This window comes from Rhinoraja longicauda, chromosome 15 (assembly GCF_053455715.1).
Source record: "Rhinoraja longicauda isolate Sanriku21f chromosome 15, sRhiLon1.1, whole genome shotgun sequence".
NCBI lineage: Eukaryota > Metazoa > Chordata > Chondrichthyes > Rajiformes > Arhynchobatidae > Rhinoraja > Rhinoraja longicauda.
The window spans coordinates 42,062,266-42,080,491 of NC_135967.1; the positions used below are offsets into that span (position 1 = coordinate 42,062,266).

The 18,226-nt window shown below is 50.0% G+C and overlaps 1 protein-coding gene across 1 annotated transcript in view; it reads right to left on the reverse strand.

The window, feature by feature from the left end:
- LOC144600681 (glutamate receptor 3-like) overlaps positions 1–18,226 on the reverse strand; it is a 297,333-nt gene that overhangs the window by 12,224 nt on the left and 266,883 nt on the right.

Sequence of the window (18,226 nt, forward strand, 5' to 3'; positions counted from 1 at the left end):
AGGAGGGGGAGTTCCTTCATTGAGTATGGAGAACATCAGGGCAGTTGTCCGAGATGATGTTACTGATGGTACGTACAGTGAGGCTCTTTAGGTGGAGTTGAGAAATAAGAAGGGTGTGATCACCTTGTTGGGAGTGTACTATCGGCCTTCAAATAGTTAACGGGAATTTGATGAGCAAATGTGTTGGGAGATTGCAGGACATAAGATTGTCATGGTATGGGATATTGACTTTCCCAATGTAGACTAGGGCTGTCATAGTGCCAAGGACTTAGACTGGGTAAAATCTGTCAAATGTGTTCAGGAAGGTTTTCTCAGGAGAACATGTAAAAGGCCCTACATGGGAGAGGGCAAAGCAAGACTTACTTTTGGGGAAATGGGCAGGGCAAAGGACTGAAATGTCATTGCGTGAGACTTTCAGGACTGGCAATCACAGGTTAGTTCAGTTTGGTTTAGATATACAGCGCGGAAACAGGCCCTTCGGCCCACCAAGTTGGCGCCGACCAGCGATCCCTGCACACTAACACTATCCTACACGCACTAGGGACAATTTACAATTAACCTACAAACCAGGAAGTCTTTGGAGTGTGGGAGGAAACCGGAGATCCCGGAGAAAACTCATGCAGGTCACGGGGAGAACGTACAAACTCCGTACAGACAAGCACCCACAGTCAGGATTGAACCTGGGTCTCTGGCGCTGTAAGACAGCAACTCCACCGCTGCACAGCTTTAAAATAGTTATGGAGAAGAAGAGGGCTGGGTCCACAAGTTAAAGTTAAAATTGTGAGAGGAATAGATTGGGTAGATACCCAGTCTCTTGCCCAGACATAGTAGGGAAATCGAGGACCAGACAGAGGTCTAAGGTGACGGGGAAGAGATCTGAGGAGTAACTCTTTCACACCAAGGGTGGTGGATGTAAGGAACAAGCTGCCAGAGGAGGTAGTTGAGGCTGGGACTATCCCAACATTTAAGAAACAGTGTGATAGGTACAAGGATAGGACAGGTTTGGAGGGATATGGACCAAATGTGATATGGACCAAAAGGGATATGGAGCTAGATAGAGCTCTTAAGGATAGCGGAGTCAGGGGGTATGGGGAGAAGGCAGGAACGGGGTACTGATTGAGAATGATCAGCCATGATCTCATTGAATGGTGGTGCTGGCTCAAAGGGCCAAATGGCCTCCTCCTGCACCTATTGTGTATTGACTATTGTCTATTGTCTAACGTGGGCTGGTGGGACTAGTGTAGATGGGGCATGTTGGCCGGTGTGGGCAAGTTGGGCCAAAGGGCCTGTTTCCACACTGTATCACTCTATGACTGTATAAAAAAGGTCAGTGTGGGAATGGGAAGGGGAGTTGATATGGCTGCTCTGGAAACTCAGATTGCATGGGATCCAGGGAGAGATAGCAAACTGGATACAGAAGCTGAGAGGGGTGAAGGTTTTTTTTGCGGACTGGAAGCCTCAACTAGCAAATATGGGAGATAATACGATATTATTTTATACATTAGACATTGTTGTTTAAGGTTTGTAACTACTTAGGCATTAGGTGCCTCTCTGTAACTAATTAAGGCACTCTAGACATTGTGCCTCTCTGTAACTAATTAAGGCACTCTAGACATTCCTTGACACGTGTCTGTAACTGCTGCTCAGGCACAACACTACGTGCCTTAGGGATCGATGCTGGGCTCATTTCTGTTTGTCATCCATGTCAGCGATTTCAATGAGAATGTTTAACAAGTTTGCAGATGACACTAAAGTAGATGGTATCGTGGATAGTGAAAATGGTTATCCATGAATTTCAGCAGGATCTTGATCAGCTGAGCAAGTGGGCCAAGGATTATGGGGAGAAGGCAAAGAGAATGAGATAGATCAGCCATGATTGAATGGCGGAGTAGACTTGAAGGGCCTAATGGCCTAATTCTGCTCTTCTGAACTTAGGAATTGCTGATGGAGTTTAATTTAGATCTGTGTGAGATGTTGGATTTTGGGAAGTCAAACCAGGGCAGGTCCTTCACAGTGAATGGTCGGGCCCTGGGGAGTGTTGTGGAGCTGAGGGATCTAGGAGTTACAAGACCGTTATTCCCTGAAAATGGTGTCACAGGTGGATGGTGGTGAAGAAGACTTTTGGCACATTGGCCTTCATCAGGCAGAGAACTGTACAGAAGTTGCGATGTTATATTGCAGTTGCACAGGATGTTGATGAGGCCACATTTTGAGCACTGTGTTCAGATTTGGTTGCTCTGCGATAGGAAGGATACTGCAGATGATACTACATTAGCAAATTTGCAGATGATACTAAGCTGGGGGGTAGTGTGAATTGTGAGGAAGATGCAATAAGGCTGCAGGGTGACGTGGACAGGTTGTGTGAGTGGGCGGATACATGGCAGATGCAGTTTAATGTAGATAAGTGTGAGGTTATTCACTTTGGAAGTAAGAATAGAAAGGCAGATTATTATCTGAATGGTGTCAAGTTAGGAGGAGGGGGAGTTCAACGAGATCTGGGTGTCCTAGTGCATCAGTCAATGAAAGGAAGCATGCAGGTACAGCAGGCTGTGAAGAAAGCCAATGGAATGTTGGCCTTCATAACAAGAGGAGTTGAGTATAGGAGCAAAGAGGTCCTTCTACAGTTGTACCGGGCCCTGGTGAGACCGCACCTGGAGTACTGTGTGTAGTTTTGGTCTCCAAATTTGAGGAAGGATATTCTTGCTATGGAGGGCGTGCAGCGTAGATTCACTAGGTTAATTCCCGGAATGGCGGGACTGTCGTATGTTGAAAGGCTGGAGCGATTGGGCTTGTATACACTGGAATTTAGAAGGATGAGGGGGGATCTTATTGAAACATATAAGATAATTAGGGGATTGGACACATTAGAGGCAGGAAACATGTTCCCAATGTTGGGGGAGTCCAGAACAAGGGGCCACAGTTTAAGAATAAGGGGTAGGCCATTTAGAACGGAGATGAGGAAGAACTTTTTCAGTCAGAGAGTGGTGAAGGTGTGGAATTCTCTGCCTCAGAAGGCAGTGGAGGCCAGTTCGTTGGATGCTTTCAAGAGAGAGCTGGATAGAGCTCTTAAGGATAGCGGAGTGAGGGGGTATGGGGAGAAGGCAGGAACGGGGTACTGATTGAGAGTGATCAGCCATGATCGCATTGAATGGCGGTGCTGGCTCGAAGGGCTGAATGGCCTACTCCTGCACCTATTGTCTATTGTCTATTGTCTATTGTAAGCCGCAAAGAGTGCAGAGAAGATTTACGGGGATGTTACCAGGACCTGAGGTGCTGAGCTACAGCGAGAGGCTGGGTAGGCTAGGACTTTATTCATTGGAGTGCAGGAGGCTGAGGTGTGATCTTATAGAGGTGTGTAAAATCACGAGGGGAATAGGTAGGATGAATGCATAGTCTTTCTGCCAGGGCAGGGGGATCGAGAACTAGAGGCCATAGGTATAAGGTGAGGAGGGAGAGATTTAATAGGAACCTGAGAGGCAACTTCTTCACACAGAGGGTGCTGGGTATATGAGACAAGCTGCCAGAAGAGTTATTTGAGGCAGGCACAACAACAACATTGAAAAGACATTTGGACAGGTGCATGGATAGGAATGGTTTAGAGGGATATGGGCCAAACGCAGGTCAATGGGACTAGTGCAGATGGGGCAGGCTTGGCCTGTTTCCATGCAGAATGATTCTATGACTCTCTTACTGACATTGGATTGGTTGCAACTTGTATTTACCATAACGATTCTTCAAGCTTAATGGAGTTAATCATGGAAAAATGCAGACTTACGGCCGATTGAGTTTGCGCTGACCAGGGACCTCCCTGTATATTAGCACTCTCCTACACACCACGGACCTTTTGACAATTTTACCAAAGCCAATTAACCTACAAACCAATATGTCTGTGGAATGTGGGAGGAAGCCCGAGCAACCGGAGGAAGTCCACGCGGTCACTGGGAGAACGTACAAACCCCTGCAGACAACACCCGTGGTCAGGATCGAACCCGGGTCTCTGGCGCTGTAAGGCAGCAATTCTACCCGCCGCGCCACCGTGTTGAAGATAGCAAGGCGAGGAGCTATCTAATCTTGGTAAACGGAAAACAAATGAGACTGCAGACGCTGGTATCTGAAACAGAAACAGAGATGCTGCAAGGACTCATCCAGTCAGGCAGCAGCAGAGAGGAGAGAAACTCAACCTCGATCTTTGACCTGAAATATTAATCACAGCATCTGGGTAATTCAGATTCAAGCAGACCTGGAATTTAAAAGAAAAAACGATTTCTTGGAAAGTGAACCATGAAACGACAGGACGATGAAAAGAAAATCCACAAGGATAGGGAATCTGCCAACCTTGCACAACCTGGCCTTCACTGGAGTCCAAACCCGGCACATTTTCCTCGATCCGGCAGCAATCAGTTAATGCTAGTGTAGCCCGCCATGTGTACATCCTGTGGATGACTACACGAGTTCCTGCGTGCCTCAGCTCTGCCCCTCTCCATGTGTGACATTCACAAGTTCACAAGCTCACAAGTTAGAAGAGTAGAATTAGGCCATTCGGCCCATCGAGTCCACTCTGCCATTAGGTCATGGCTGATCTCTGCCTCCTAATCCCATTTTCCTGCCTTCTCTCCATCACCCTTGACACCCGTTCTAATCAAGAATTTGTCTATCTCTGCCTTAAAAATATCCACTGACTTGGCCTCCACAGCCCTCTGTGGCAATGAGTTCCACAGATTAACTATCCTCTGACTAAAGAAGTTCCTCCTCACCTCCTTTCTAGAAGAGCGCCCTTTAATTCTGAGGCTATGACCTCTGGTCCTAGACTCTGCCACCAGTGGAAACGTCTTTTCCACATCTACTCGTTCTATGCCTTTCATTATTCTATAAGTTTCAATGAGGTCCCCCCTCAACTGTTTAAACCCCAGTGAGTACAGGCCCAGTGCTGTCAAACGCTCATCATGTGCTAAACCCTGTACATCTTTGGAGTGTGAGAGGTAACCGAAGATCTTGGAGAAAACCCACGTGGTCACGGGGAGAACGTACAAACTCCGTACAGACAGCACCCGTAGTCGGGATCGAACCTGGGTCTCCGGCGCTGCATTCGCTGTAAGGCAGCAACTCTACCGCTGCGCCACCGTGCTGTCCCTAATGATATGCTGCCCCTAATTACAGTGAGCAAATCTGCCCCTACTGTTGTTTCTGACCTGACACCTAGTAGGATCAGGGTGAGGGTTGGTGTGACTTGGTGTGACCTGCTGGGACTACCCCCCGCACTGTCTCCAGTATGGCGTTCATGAGCTCCCATCTCCCATGAGAGCATGACAATGGGCACCGCCATGCTCCTCGCCATCTCCCGCCTTTGGCCAGGATGGCTGACAATGCAAACTCCACAGGTAGAGCACCCGAGGTCAGATTCGAAGCCGGGTCTCTGGCGCTGCGAGGCAGCAGGTCTACCCGCTGCAACACTATGCCGTCCTATTTCTTGACAACAATGCCTACAGGGAAAGACGCAAAGTGCCGGAGTAACTCAGCGGGTCAGACAGTACATCTGGAGAACGTGGATGGGCGATGTTTTGGGTCGGGACCGTTCTTCAGACCGATACAAGGAGCTGCCCTTGCATGTGAAATGCCGCGTGGGGTAAAATCAATACTGAGAAAATTCCAAGTGACTGTGGATAAGCAGTGGGTTTCAGTGTCGTTTGTACAATCGGGATGATATTCAAATTGGAGCAACGATGGAGGAGGAGAATCTCCAACTGGGCAAGGAAGCGTTCAGACAGGTGTGGGAAGGAACGGCAGATGCTGGTTTAAATCGAAGATAGGTACAAAATGCTGGAGTAACTCAGCGGGACAAGGCAGCATCTCTGGAGAGAAGGAATGGGTGACGTTTCGGGTCGAGACCCTTCTTCAGACCAGTGACTTCTTCAGAAGTGTCACGGTTTATGGGGAGAAGGCAGGAGAATGGGGTTGAGAGGAAAAGATAAATCAGCCATGAGTGAAAGGCGGAATAGACTCGATGGGCCGGGTGGCCTAATTCTCCTCCCATGATGTATGAACTTAAGTTCGCCATTGGCATGATGTTAAGCTTAACCAAAGTAAATGTGGCTTCATTCAGAGAGAGAGAGAGAGAGAGATTTATATAGGTCTGTGAATAATTGAATAAGTGCTGCAAAAGTTAAAAATTGAGGCCATCGTTAAATCCAGGACACTTGAAAATGTTACTGGGCTCCGGTTATTTTTAAGTATAACCCAATACTGTGCCAGATTCCTACTCAGACTGCACCTCCTCCAACCTCATCTATTGCATCCGGCGCTCCTGGTGTGGGCTTCTATATATCGGCGAGACCAAGTGCAGTTAGACACAAAATGCTGGAGTAACTCAGCGGGGCAGGCAGCATCTCTGGAGAGAAGGAATGGGTGACGTTTCGGGTTGAGACCCTTCTTCAGACCAAGCGCAGGCTCGCCGATCGTCTCGCTGAACACTTACGCTCAGTCCGCCTTGGCGTACGCAATCTCCCAGTAGCCAAACATTTCAACTCCCCTTCCCATTCCCACACTGACCTTTCTGTCCTAGGCCACCTCCACTGTCAAGAGTGAGGCCAGACACATATTGGAGGAACAGCACCTCATATAATGCTTGGGCAGCTTACAACCCAGCAGTATGAACGTTGATTTCTCTAATTTCAAGTAACTCCTGCCTTCTCTCACCCCACCAAGTCATCATACAAGTTACACTGTCGTCATGTTGAGTTTCATTGTCGGCATAACCCGTTATCAACTAGCCCACAGTCAACAATGGACCATTGTGGGCTCACCCTTTCCTTGATCATCGTTACTCTTTGCATATCTTTCATTCATTTGTTCTATATCTCTCTATATCACCGTTTAAATCTCTCGTTTCCCTTTTTTTCACTAATGGCCATGACCCCGAGTATACTTGGGGGTGGCACTGAACAGGTTAAAATGGTTAAAAAATAAAATAAGGATGAAGTTTTCACTGGTGGGGGTCGATGAAACCAATGTGTAAACTCCAGGTTTCAATATTCTCAAAGATTAAGTTCAGAGATGAGGAGCAGCGGTAGAGTCGATGCCTTACAGCGCCAAAGACTCGGGTTCGATGCTAACTACGGGTGCTGTCTTTACGGAGTTTGCACGTTCTCCCTGTGACCACGTGGGTTTTCTCCGGGTGCTCCGGTTTCCTCCCACACTCCAAAGACGTGCAGGATGGTAGATTAATTGGCCTCTGTAAGTTGGCCCCAGTGTGTAGCATGGAACTAGTGTAGGTGTGATCGCTGGTTGGCATGAACTCAGTGGGCCGAAGGGCTGTTTCTACACTGTATCTCTAAAACTAAGTACATAGAGTACAGGAGTATTTGGAGGTGGAAAAAGGGGTTGTGAATCTGTGGAATTCTTTGCCACGGAAGGCTGTGGATGCCAAGTCCATGGATATAAGGCAGAGATAGATAGATTCTTGATTAGTACGGGGATGATAGGGGTTATGGGGAGAATGGGAGGGAGAGATAGATCAGCCACGATTGAGTGGCAGAGTAGATTTAATGGGCCGAATGGCCTAATTCTGCTCCTGTCACATTATCAACATGAATATGGTTTGAGCTGAACTCACCATTACAGGGAACAGTTGATTCTGAATGAAGCTGGATATATCTGATGGTTTATGCTGATACAAGTGGATGAAGACAGGCAGAGAAGGTCTCACGAGGGGCATAAAAAACAGCAAATACCAATTACAGCAACCAGCCTGTTTGTACTGATGCAATTTCTATGTATTTAAACCTTGGGAACATTTTAACAACATTCAATGTAATAAGTGGGCACTTCATTTGCTTTAGCAGCTAGTTTGTCACTCATTAATCTCAGACTTCCCAGGGCTGGGCATATGGCTGTGGACTACTCTATCTCAACCCAAGTCTCTTGAGACTAATTATGCTTTTCACACCTGAGACCCCCCAACCAGGTGGAAGCTTTCTTGAAACTATGAATGGTGAATAGGGAGATACCCGAGGCATCTAGACCATGCGCTCAAATTATCTTTAACAGATTAGTGATCAGAAGGACTAATTGTGTGTGTTTCTTCTGTGGACAAAACTATGCCGGTCGGTGTGCACGATTAATAAGCATTTGTGTCACATGGCCGTAACAAAATAATGATGTTTAGGTTTTTTAGAGGCATTTGACGGTTGGAGTACTGTCACAGAAAGAGCACTGACTAACTATAACCTTCCTGAGTTGCTGCCCTACAGCGCCGGAGACCCGGGTTCCATCCTGACTACGGGTGCTGCCTGTACGGAGTTTGTATGTTCTCTATGTGACCGCATGGGTTTTAGATTTAGATTTTTTTAGATTTAGATTTAGAGATACAGCGCAGAAACAGGCCCTTCGGCCCACCGGGTCCGCGCCGCCCAGCGATCCCCGCACACTAACACCATCCTACACCCACTAGGGACAATTTTTACATTTGCCCAGCCAATTAACCTACATACCTGTACGTCTTTGGAGTGTGGGAGGAAACTGAAGATCTCGGAGAAAACCCACGCAGGTCACGGGGAGATCGTACAAACTCCGTACAGACGGCGCCCGTAGTCAGGATCGAACCTGAGTCTCTGGCGCTGCATTCGCTGTAAGGCAGCAACTCTACCGCTGCGCCACCGTGCCGCTCTTTTCTCCGGGTTCCTCCCACACTCCAAAGACGTGCAGGTTTGTAGGTTAATTGGCTTCGATAAAAATTGTAAATTGTCCCCAGTGTTTGTAGGATAGTGCTAGTGTACGGGGATCGCTGGTTGGCGCGGACTTGGTGGGCCGAAGGGCCTGTCTCAGCGCTCTATCTATAAACTAAAGCCAACAACTTGTGCTTCGTTCCTGATGTTTTAACTGATAATCGTTGAAGGATATTTTCCTCGGCAGTTTATTCATGGACATGACATGTTTGACATATGTGTTACTGAATATAGGAAGCTAATCATTGATCCCTGAAGGTTCTCCTGTCTTTGAACCTAAAAAAGAAAGCGTTTTTAAAGTAACTCAATCAAGTCACGTTGATAAGAAATCCGGTTTCACTGCATCCTGCTGATCTGTTCAAAAAATCTTTTGAAATAAGGTTGGAGCAATGCTTTGTAAAATACATAGAGTCATAGAGTTATACAGCACAGAAACAGGTCCCTTGGGCTAAGCTGCCCATGGCAACTGAGATGTTTATCTGCGATAGTCCCACATGCCTGCACTTGGAAGCCTTAACTTTCAATGTACTAAACGTCTTATAACCATTGTAATTGTACCTGTTTCTACAACTACCTCTGGCAGCTCCTTCCGTGAACTCACCACCTACTACGGAAAAAAAAGTTGCCCCTCAGATTCCCTTGGGAAGGGTTCCGACCCAAAACATCGCCCATTCCTTCTCTCCAGAAATGCTGCCTGACCCGCTGCGTTACTCCGGCTTTCTGTGTCTATCTTTGGTGTACACCAGCATCTACAGTTCCTTCCTACAGACTTTCCTTTCTCCCTGTTTAGTTTAGTTTAGTTCAGAGATGCAGCGCGGAAACAGGCCCTTCGGCCCACCAAGTCCGTGCCGACCAGCGATCCCCCGCACACTAACACTATCCCAAACCCACTAGGGACGATTTACAATTTTACCAAAGCCAATGAATAGACAAACCTGCACGTCTTTGGAGTGTTTGAGGAAACCGGAGATCCCGGAGACAACCCACGCTGGTCAAATTCCAGTTTAAATTCCATTTGGAATATTTTGGAGGACCAAGAACCAAGAACCGGGAGAATGTACAAAGTCCGTTCAAACAGTACCCGTGGTCAGGATTGAACCCAGGTCTCTGGCGTTGTAAGGCAGCAACTCTACCGCTGCGCCACCGTGCCGCCCTGTCTTGGCCCACCTGCCCTGTCTACTTAACTTGCTTCCTTTAACATTTATATTCATCTCAATCTTCCCTTGTGCCACACTATTGCTGTGGATCTCACCCTGCTACCCAACTAGTTTAAACCATCCTGAACGGCACTTGCAAATCCTGTCAGGAGATTGTTTTCCCTCCAGTTCAGGTACAATGTGTCCCTCTAGTGTCGGTCCTGCCCGCCTTGTACAGGATGCCAATGATCCAAATGCCTGCCCCCTCCCATACCAGCTCTTTAGCTACACACTTAACCATACTATTGTAGCGACCATAGAGAATGGTCCAGGTCGTCGAACCCTCGGATTGGCCAGCGAGGTCACGTGTGAACGCGACCATGGGGATTGGTCCAGGGAGCGACATCGCTGATTGGCCAGCGATGTCATGTGCGCGTTTGGCACCCGAAATAGTTAGTTCGGCGAAGTCTTCGAAGAAGACAGTAAGTTTTTGATGGTTGTCCTTTACCTTGTTGTTTAACTCTGTATTCGAATATTGCGGCTGCAATAAACTTCTTCTACAACCAACAAGTTTCCGGACTCGCCATATTGGTGACCCCGACGTGATCTGGACGATCACCGACTATGCAGGGACCCGATGCCTCGTCGGCGATGGCCGCGCCGGGCACACCGGAGTCAAGCGCGGTAAGCGTTCACCTTCCGTGGTTTTGGACGCACGCACCGCAATCTTGGTTTATACACACCAAAGCTCAATTTCATATAAAGAAGATATCGGACGACTCCACGAGGTATTACTACCTCGTCAGCGCTCTATCATCGGAGACGACCACGCGCGTGATGCGGTTCATCGTTAATCCACCTGCGGAAAGCAAGTACGAGGCCCTGAAGAAAGTATTACTGCGAATCTTCGGGTTTAATAAGCATGGTGGTGCGGCAAGACTTCTGCACCTATCGGATCTTGGAGACCGACTGCCTTCCGTCCTCATGTCCGAAATGATGATGCTAGCCGGTGAGCATACGGATTGCCCTATGTTCGAACAGGCATTCCGCGAGAAGCTTCCTGAGGATGTCCGACTGCTGCTCACGGATTGTTCTTTTAAGGACCCCGAAGCATATGCAGCGAAAGCGGACGCGCTCATAGCGGCTAAAAACAAGGCAAAGGACCAGGCAAGCGGTTCGATCAACAAGGTCTCGACATCAGTGACCACGCCACAGCGACGGCAAGATGGCGCCACATCTCCCGCCAATTCTCCGAAAGCCCGCCAAAAAGATCCACACAAGCGCGGCTGGTGCTATTATCACCTACGATGGGGTAGCGAATCCCGCAACTGCCGCTCACCTTGTACCTTCGCGGGAAATGCCTCGGTCGATCGTACATAGGGGCAGTTACGATTGGCCAGAACCGGCGCCTCTATGTCCATGATCGATTCACGGACACAGAATTTTTGGTGGACACGGGAGCCATCGTCAGTATAGTGCCGCCGACGACCTCGAAACCAGATCGGGTAAGACAGGTCCCACCCTCATCGCGGTTAATGGCAGCCCAATTCGCACTTTCGGTATACGGAAGATGTCCCTTGTGTTAGGCCTCCGCACGTACGAATGGCCATTCATCATAGCCGACGTCAAACAAGCGATCTTGGGAGCAGATTTTCTCTGGGCTTTTTCACTGGTCCCTGATGTCCGCGGTAACGACCTCCGACCCTCCGCCAAAGATGAGCACGTCGCTCCGACAATCGCCTCCTCGCCCAGCCCTACTGTCCAGGCCGTCGTCGCGGCCCCCGACTCGTATGCTGAGATTCTGGCGGAGTTTCCAGAGCTGCTCATTCAACGTTTCGACACGTCTTCGGCCAAGCACGGCGTGGTCCATCACATCCGCACCGAAGGCCCTCCTGTTTTCGCTCGGGCCAGGAGGCTACCGCCAGACAAACTGGTGGTGGCACGGGCAGAGTTCAGGAAGATGGAGGAAATGGGAATTGTTCGTCAGTCTGACAGCCCGTGGGCCTCGCCGTTACATATGGTCTCCAAGGCATCTGGGGGGTGGAGACCATGTGGCGATTATCGGCGTCTCAATGCTGTCACCACGGCTGATCGCTACCCCATACCGCACCTACAGGACTTTTCATCTGGGCTGGAAGGAGCGGTGGTGTTCTCCAAAATCGATTTGGTGCGAGGATACCACCAGATCCCGGTGCGACCGGAGGACATACAGAAAACTGCAACGATTACTCCGTTCGGGTTGTTTGAATGGTTGCGTATGCCTTTCGGTTTAAAGAACGCGGCACAGGCTTTCCAACGACTGATGGACCGCGTGGGCCGGGATTTACCCTTTTTGTTTATTTATTTAGACGACATCCTGGTTGCCAGCACCTCAGTACAGGAACACCAGGCCCACTTGCGGACCGTTTTCCAGCGGCTCCAAGACCACGGGCTCATAATCCAACCCTCCAAATGTCAATTCGGCCTTCCTGCTCTTGATTTTCTAGGGCACAGAATTACCCCTGCCGGCGCCTCCCCTTTGCCCGAAAAGGTGGAGGCTATCCGGGCATTTCCTAGGCCCACCACAGTAAAAGGGCTGCAGGAGTTCGTAGGCATGGTTAATTTCTACCATAGGTTCGTCCCGGCAGCTGCGCGAGTCATGCGCCCGCTTTTCCAATGCCTTGCAGGGAATCCGGTAGAGTTGATATGGTCCCCGACCGCAGAGTCGGCTTTTACAGCAGCTAAGGCAGCTTTGGCAGACGCCACCATGTTGGTCCACCCGAGCCCCTCCGCCCCCACGGCCCTGACGGTTGACGCCTCTGACGTGGCGGTGGGCGGGGTTCTGGAGCAGCAGGTCGGTGGCCGTTGGCAGCCTTTGGCGTTTTTCAGCCGGCAACTAAATTCGGCTGAGCTGAAGTATAGCGCATTTGACCGAGAGCTTTTGGCCCTCTATTTAGCTGTTCGTCATTTCAGGTACTTCCTTGAGGGCCGCCCATTTGTGGCCTTTACGGACCATAAACCATTAACATTTGCTTTTGTCAAATTGTCTGACCCATGGTCGGCCCGCCAGCAGCGGCACCTGACTGCTATCTCCGAATTCACCACCGATGTCCGTCATGTCGCGGGTAAGCTTAATGCCATTGCTGACGCCCTGTCTAGACCTGCTTTTCCCCCTATTTCGGCGGTGGACTGCGAAGTGGATCCCCAAGAGCTTGCGGAGGCACAGCTTCTAGCGGATACCGCTTCGGCATACCAGTCCACCACTTCGGGATTGAAGTTGGCCCAGGTAGCTTGTGGGTCAGAAGGCACAAAAGTCTGGTGCGATGTTTCTCTTCCCCGTCCCAGGCCGGTAGTACCGCCCTCCCTTCAGCGCCGGGTTTTCGATGCCATTCATGGGCTGGCGCACCCGTCCATCCGCTCCACCTCTGCTTTGGTAGCAGCTCGGTTTGTCTGGCATGGCCTACGGAAACAGGTAGCGGGTTGGGCGCGTGCCTGCGTTCCCTGTCAGACCGCTAAAGTCCAGCCCCCCGTACAGGATTTCGAGGTCCCGGCTGTTCGATTTTTCCACATCCACGTGGATTTGGTCAGTCCTTTGCCTTCCTCCCGGGGCTACACCCACCTCCTCACGGTGGTGGATCGGTTCACCCGGTGGCCAGAGGCTTTCCCATTGTCTGATATTTCGTCAGCTAGGACTTTGGCCCTTCATTGGGTAGCTCGTTTCGGGGTCCCGGCAGTTATTACCACTGACAGAGGCCCACAATTCACTTCGTCCCTCTGGGCCGCGCTCGCAGAACTGTACGGGTCCAAGTTACAACCCACGACTGCATATCACCCCCAGGCAAATGGACTCGTAGAAAGGTTCCACCGCCAACTTAAGGCGTCCCTCAGTGCAAGGCTTGAAGGCCCGGACTGGGTAGACCAGCTCCCTTGGGTTCTTTTGGGCATCCGGACTGCTCCTAAGCTAGATCTCGGTGCGTCGTCCGCAGAGCTAGTATATGGCTCGACACTTCGAGTACCCGGAGATCTGTTTCCGGACCCTTCAGACCAGCTGCCTACAGTCCCATCAGTGTTAGCATCTCTCCGGGAACGGGTGGGCTCCCTGGCTCCAGTTCCGACTTCACGTCATGGGTGTCCCATGGTACATGAACCGCCTTCCCTGAAGGACTGTGAGTTCGTTTTTCTGCGAAAAGATTCCCATCGCGCCCCGTTGCAGAGGGTCTATCAAGGGCCGTTCCGGGTTTTGCGTAAGGGAACGGCTACCTTCACCTTAGACATGTGCGGCAAGAGTGAGCTCGTCTCGGTGTCCCGGCTCAAACCTGCACATTTGGATCCGGATCAACCAGTCCTGGTCGGTCAAACCCCTAGGAGAGGCCGACCTCCGTTAGTTCCGCTCAGTCCAGGACCCCCCGTTCCGACAGTTCCTCCAGGACCCCCCGTTCCGGCAGTTCCTCCAGGACCCCCCGTTCCGGTAGTTCCTCCAGGACCTCCCGTTCCGGCTGTTCTGCCAAGTCCGGGACCCCCGGCTCCTGTGGTTCAGGCTGTCCCTCTCCGTACTCGTTATGGTCGCGAAATCCGGCTCCCTGCTAGGTTCCGCACCTCGGGTTCTGGGGGGGGTCATGTAGCGACCATAGAGAATGGTCCAGGTCGTCGAACCCTCGGATTGGCCAGCGAGGTCACGTGTGAACGCGACCATGGGGATTGGTCCAGGGAGCGACATCGCTGATTGGCCAGCGATGTCATGTGCGCGTTTGGCGCCCGAAATAGTTAGTTCGGCGAAGTCTTCGAAGAAGACAGTAAGTTTTTGATGGTTGTCCTTTACCTTGTTGTTTAACTCTGTATTCGAATATTGCGGCTGCAATAAACTTCTTCTACAACCAACAAGTTTCCGGACTCGCCATACTATCTTCCTTTTCCTTGTCGAGCTAGCTCATGGCACAGAAAGCAATCCTCAGTTTCCAATAGTGAAGGTCCTGTTTTTTATCTACTCCCTAAATTCTCTTTGCAGGACCTCATCTTCCTTCCTGCCAATGCCGTTGGTACCATCATGAACTGCGGCCTCTGGCTGCTCACCCTACTCTTTCCGAATGTCCTGTGTCAGATGCCAACGCCTTTGACTCTGGCAACAGGGAACAAACACGCCCCCTGAGTAGAGTCCACAGCACTGTTGTTTGCCTGGGCTTTGCCCTAGCCTGTTTTACTGCACAGCCAGGCCCGGTGGCACTGATATGGCTGCTGTTATTTCCCTCTGAGGGTTCACCCCCCCTCAGCTGTATCTCATTCATTCATTCATTCATTCATTCATTCATTCATTCAACAGCTGGACATGATTGAGAGGGAGACACCTGAACCATCCTGCACTTCTGTCTACTACTGATGAACTACTGTCTACCTCTTTGATGTCCCTTGGACTATCCTTGATCAGGCTTTGCTGGTGTTGCCTTGCACTAAACGTTATTGATTGAGAATGATCAGCCATGATCACATTGAATGGCGGTGCTGGCTCAAAGGGCCGAATGGCCTCCTCCTGCACCTATTGTCTATTGTCTATTCCCTTATCATGTACCCGTACGCTGTAAATGGATCGATTGTAATCACGTATTGTCGTTCCGCTGACTGGTTAGCACGCAACAAAATGCTTTTCGCTGCCCCTCGGCACACGTGACAATAAACTGAACTGAATCCGTCCACCTTTCCTGCTGGTCGCCCGTTTACCTGGACGAAACTTTGGTGCCACCACCTCCCTGAGACTACAGTCTCCCGGCATGATCTCCTGATACCATGGCAACAGGCCAGGCCCATCCACCGCAGAACCGGGGAACCCACCTGGAGTGAGTGCCTCGCCCGAGGCCCGTCCCCTGCTCGTCCCCGAAGACCGGGAGCCGGAGAGGGGGGTGGAGGGGGGGGAGTTGGCGACGATGGCGGACGCTGGAACAAAGGGCCGGTGAGGAGAAACCGGGAGTCTTGCCCAAGATAGACACAAAATGCTGAGAGTAACTCAGCGGGACAGGCAGCATCTCTGGAGAGAAGGAATGGGTGACGTTTCGGGTCGAGGACCTTCTTCAGGCACGGGGGGTCTTACCTTCTGCACCCTCAGGGCCGGCCGCAGGAGGCCGGGCGAGGAGAGGGACGACGGTTCGCGGGACGGTCCGGACGTAGGCGAAGGCTGCAACGGCCCTTTATGGCCAACTGCAGCTGGGACTGTGGACCTAACTCACGTGTGGCAATCATCTGACTGAACTGTATGCGAAAAAAAGGATTTCACTGTACCTTAATAATAAAAGAACCATCTATGAAACTATCTGCCACATGTATCCTCTTCGGCAAGTCCAATTACAACTCATTCTGCAGCTCGACGTCCTGCTAGTAAACATAGTCCTTGGGGACACTGGACTGTCTCCCGATCTCCCATGTCTGACAGGGGCAGCGCACCACTCCACTGACGGACGTCACTGCCTCTTTCGAAGACCTGCGGACTTGGGAAAAATGAGGATAAATCTTACCTTGGTCTTACCTTGTGGATGGCCGACCCCCCCTCACCGAAGCCCACTCTTTGATCTACCAGTAGCACTTCCACCTCACCATGGGCCTGGGAAGAGTGGATGTGGAGAGGATGTTTCCACTAGTGGGAGAGTCTAGGACCAGAGGTCGTAGCCTCAGAATAAAAGGACGTACCTTTAGAAAGGAGACGAGGATGGTGGTGAATCTGTGGAATTCATTATCGCAGATGGCTGTGGAGGCCAAGTCAATTGATATTTTTAAGGCAGAGATTCACAGATTTTTGATTAGTGTGGGCATCAAGGGTTATGGGGTGAAGGGTGATATCAGGCAACTGAACCATCCTGCCAATATCTAAAGGGCAGTCCTGAGTTACCATCTACCTCATTGGAGACCATCGGACTATCTTTGATTAGACTTTACTGGGCTTTATCTTGCCACGAACGTTATTCACGTTATTCCCTTCATCATGTATCTGTACACTGTGGGTAGCTCGATTGTAATCATGCGCTGTGTTTCCGCTGACTGGATTAGCACACGACAAAAGTTTTTCACTGTACCTCGCTACATGTGACAATAAACTGAACTCAAACTCAAGGCAGGAGAATGGGGTTGAGAGGGAAAGATAGATCAGCCACCATAGAATGGCAGAGTAGGCTTGATGGGCCGAATGGCCTAATTCTGCCCTCCTAGAACTTATGAACTTCTCAATGTTGCCGCCTTACAGAGCTTACAGCGCCAGAGTCTCGGGTTCGATCCTGACTGCGGGTGCGGTCTGTACGGAGTTTGTACGTTCTCCCCGTGACCGCGTGGGTTTCCTCCGAGATCTTTGGTTTCCTCCCATGCTCCAAAGATGTACAGGTTTGTAGGTTACTTGGCTTGGTATAGATGTAAATTATCCCTTGTGTGTGCAGGATAGTGTTAGTGTATGGGGATCGCTGGTCGGTACGCACTCCTTTATTCCCCTCCAAGACACATTGAATAGCTTTTGTTGCATGCCAACCAGTCAGCGGAAAGTGGAAACATTCTGACAGTCTTTTTATCAGGATCCACTATGATCCGTTACTCAGCTAAAATATGTAGCTTGTGTAGGAAAAATATTTCGCTTGGACAGTTTACACCCCAGCGCTATGAACATTGACTTCTCCCACTTCAGGTGGCCCCTGCTTCCCCTCTCTATCCATCCCCTCCCCTTCCCAGTTCTCCCACTAGTCTTCCTGTCTCCGACTACATCCTATCTTTGTCCCGCCCCCTCCCTCCCCTCCCATCAGTCTGAAGAAGTGTCTCGACCTGAAACGTCACCCATTCCTTCTCTCCAGAGATGCTGCCTGACCTGCTGAGTTACTCCAGCATTTTGTGTCTACCCAAAATATAAAGCTTGGTGGCTGTTGAACTAATTCTCTGACTAACGATCTATCAGTCCTGTTTCAATTATCGTGTTGGAGGAACTTCAAACTAAATCATTGCTAGGGTGTACACTAATGCACTGTGAATGAAAATTAGTCTGTCTGGAAATAGACATAAAAGCCCAATGCATGAGTGAAAATTAAAAATAACTATAATTAGTGATATGTTCCAAAGCTAAAAGACCTCTGTTTGCATCACGCCGCCGTAGAACTCGATCCTGATGCAAACCGGACACCTGAAACACCAGCCTTTCCGAATGCTAGCTGGGGAGCAATTCCTCTTTTACGTCTGGAAAAGTAGTATTTGAGAGAAGGGCAAAGATTAAGGCAAGAATTCCAAGGACCAATGTCGAAACAAAGAACTGAAGACGCTGGTTAATGCACAAAAGAAGACAAAAGTGCTGGAATAACTCAGCAGGTCAGGCAGCATCTTTGGAGAACAAGGATAGGCGACGTTTCGGGTCGGAACTCTCAAGTCTCAAGCCAGAGA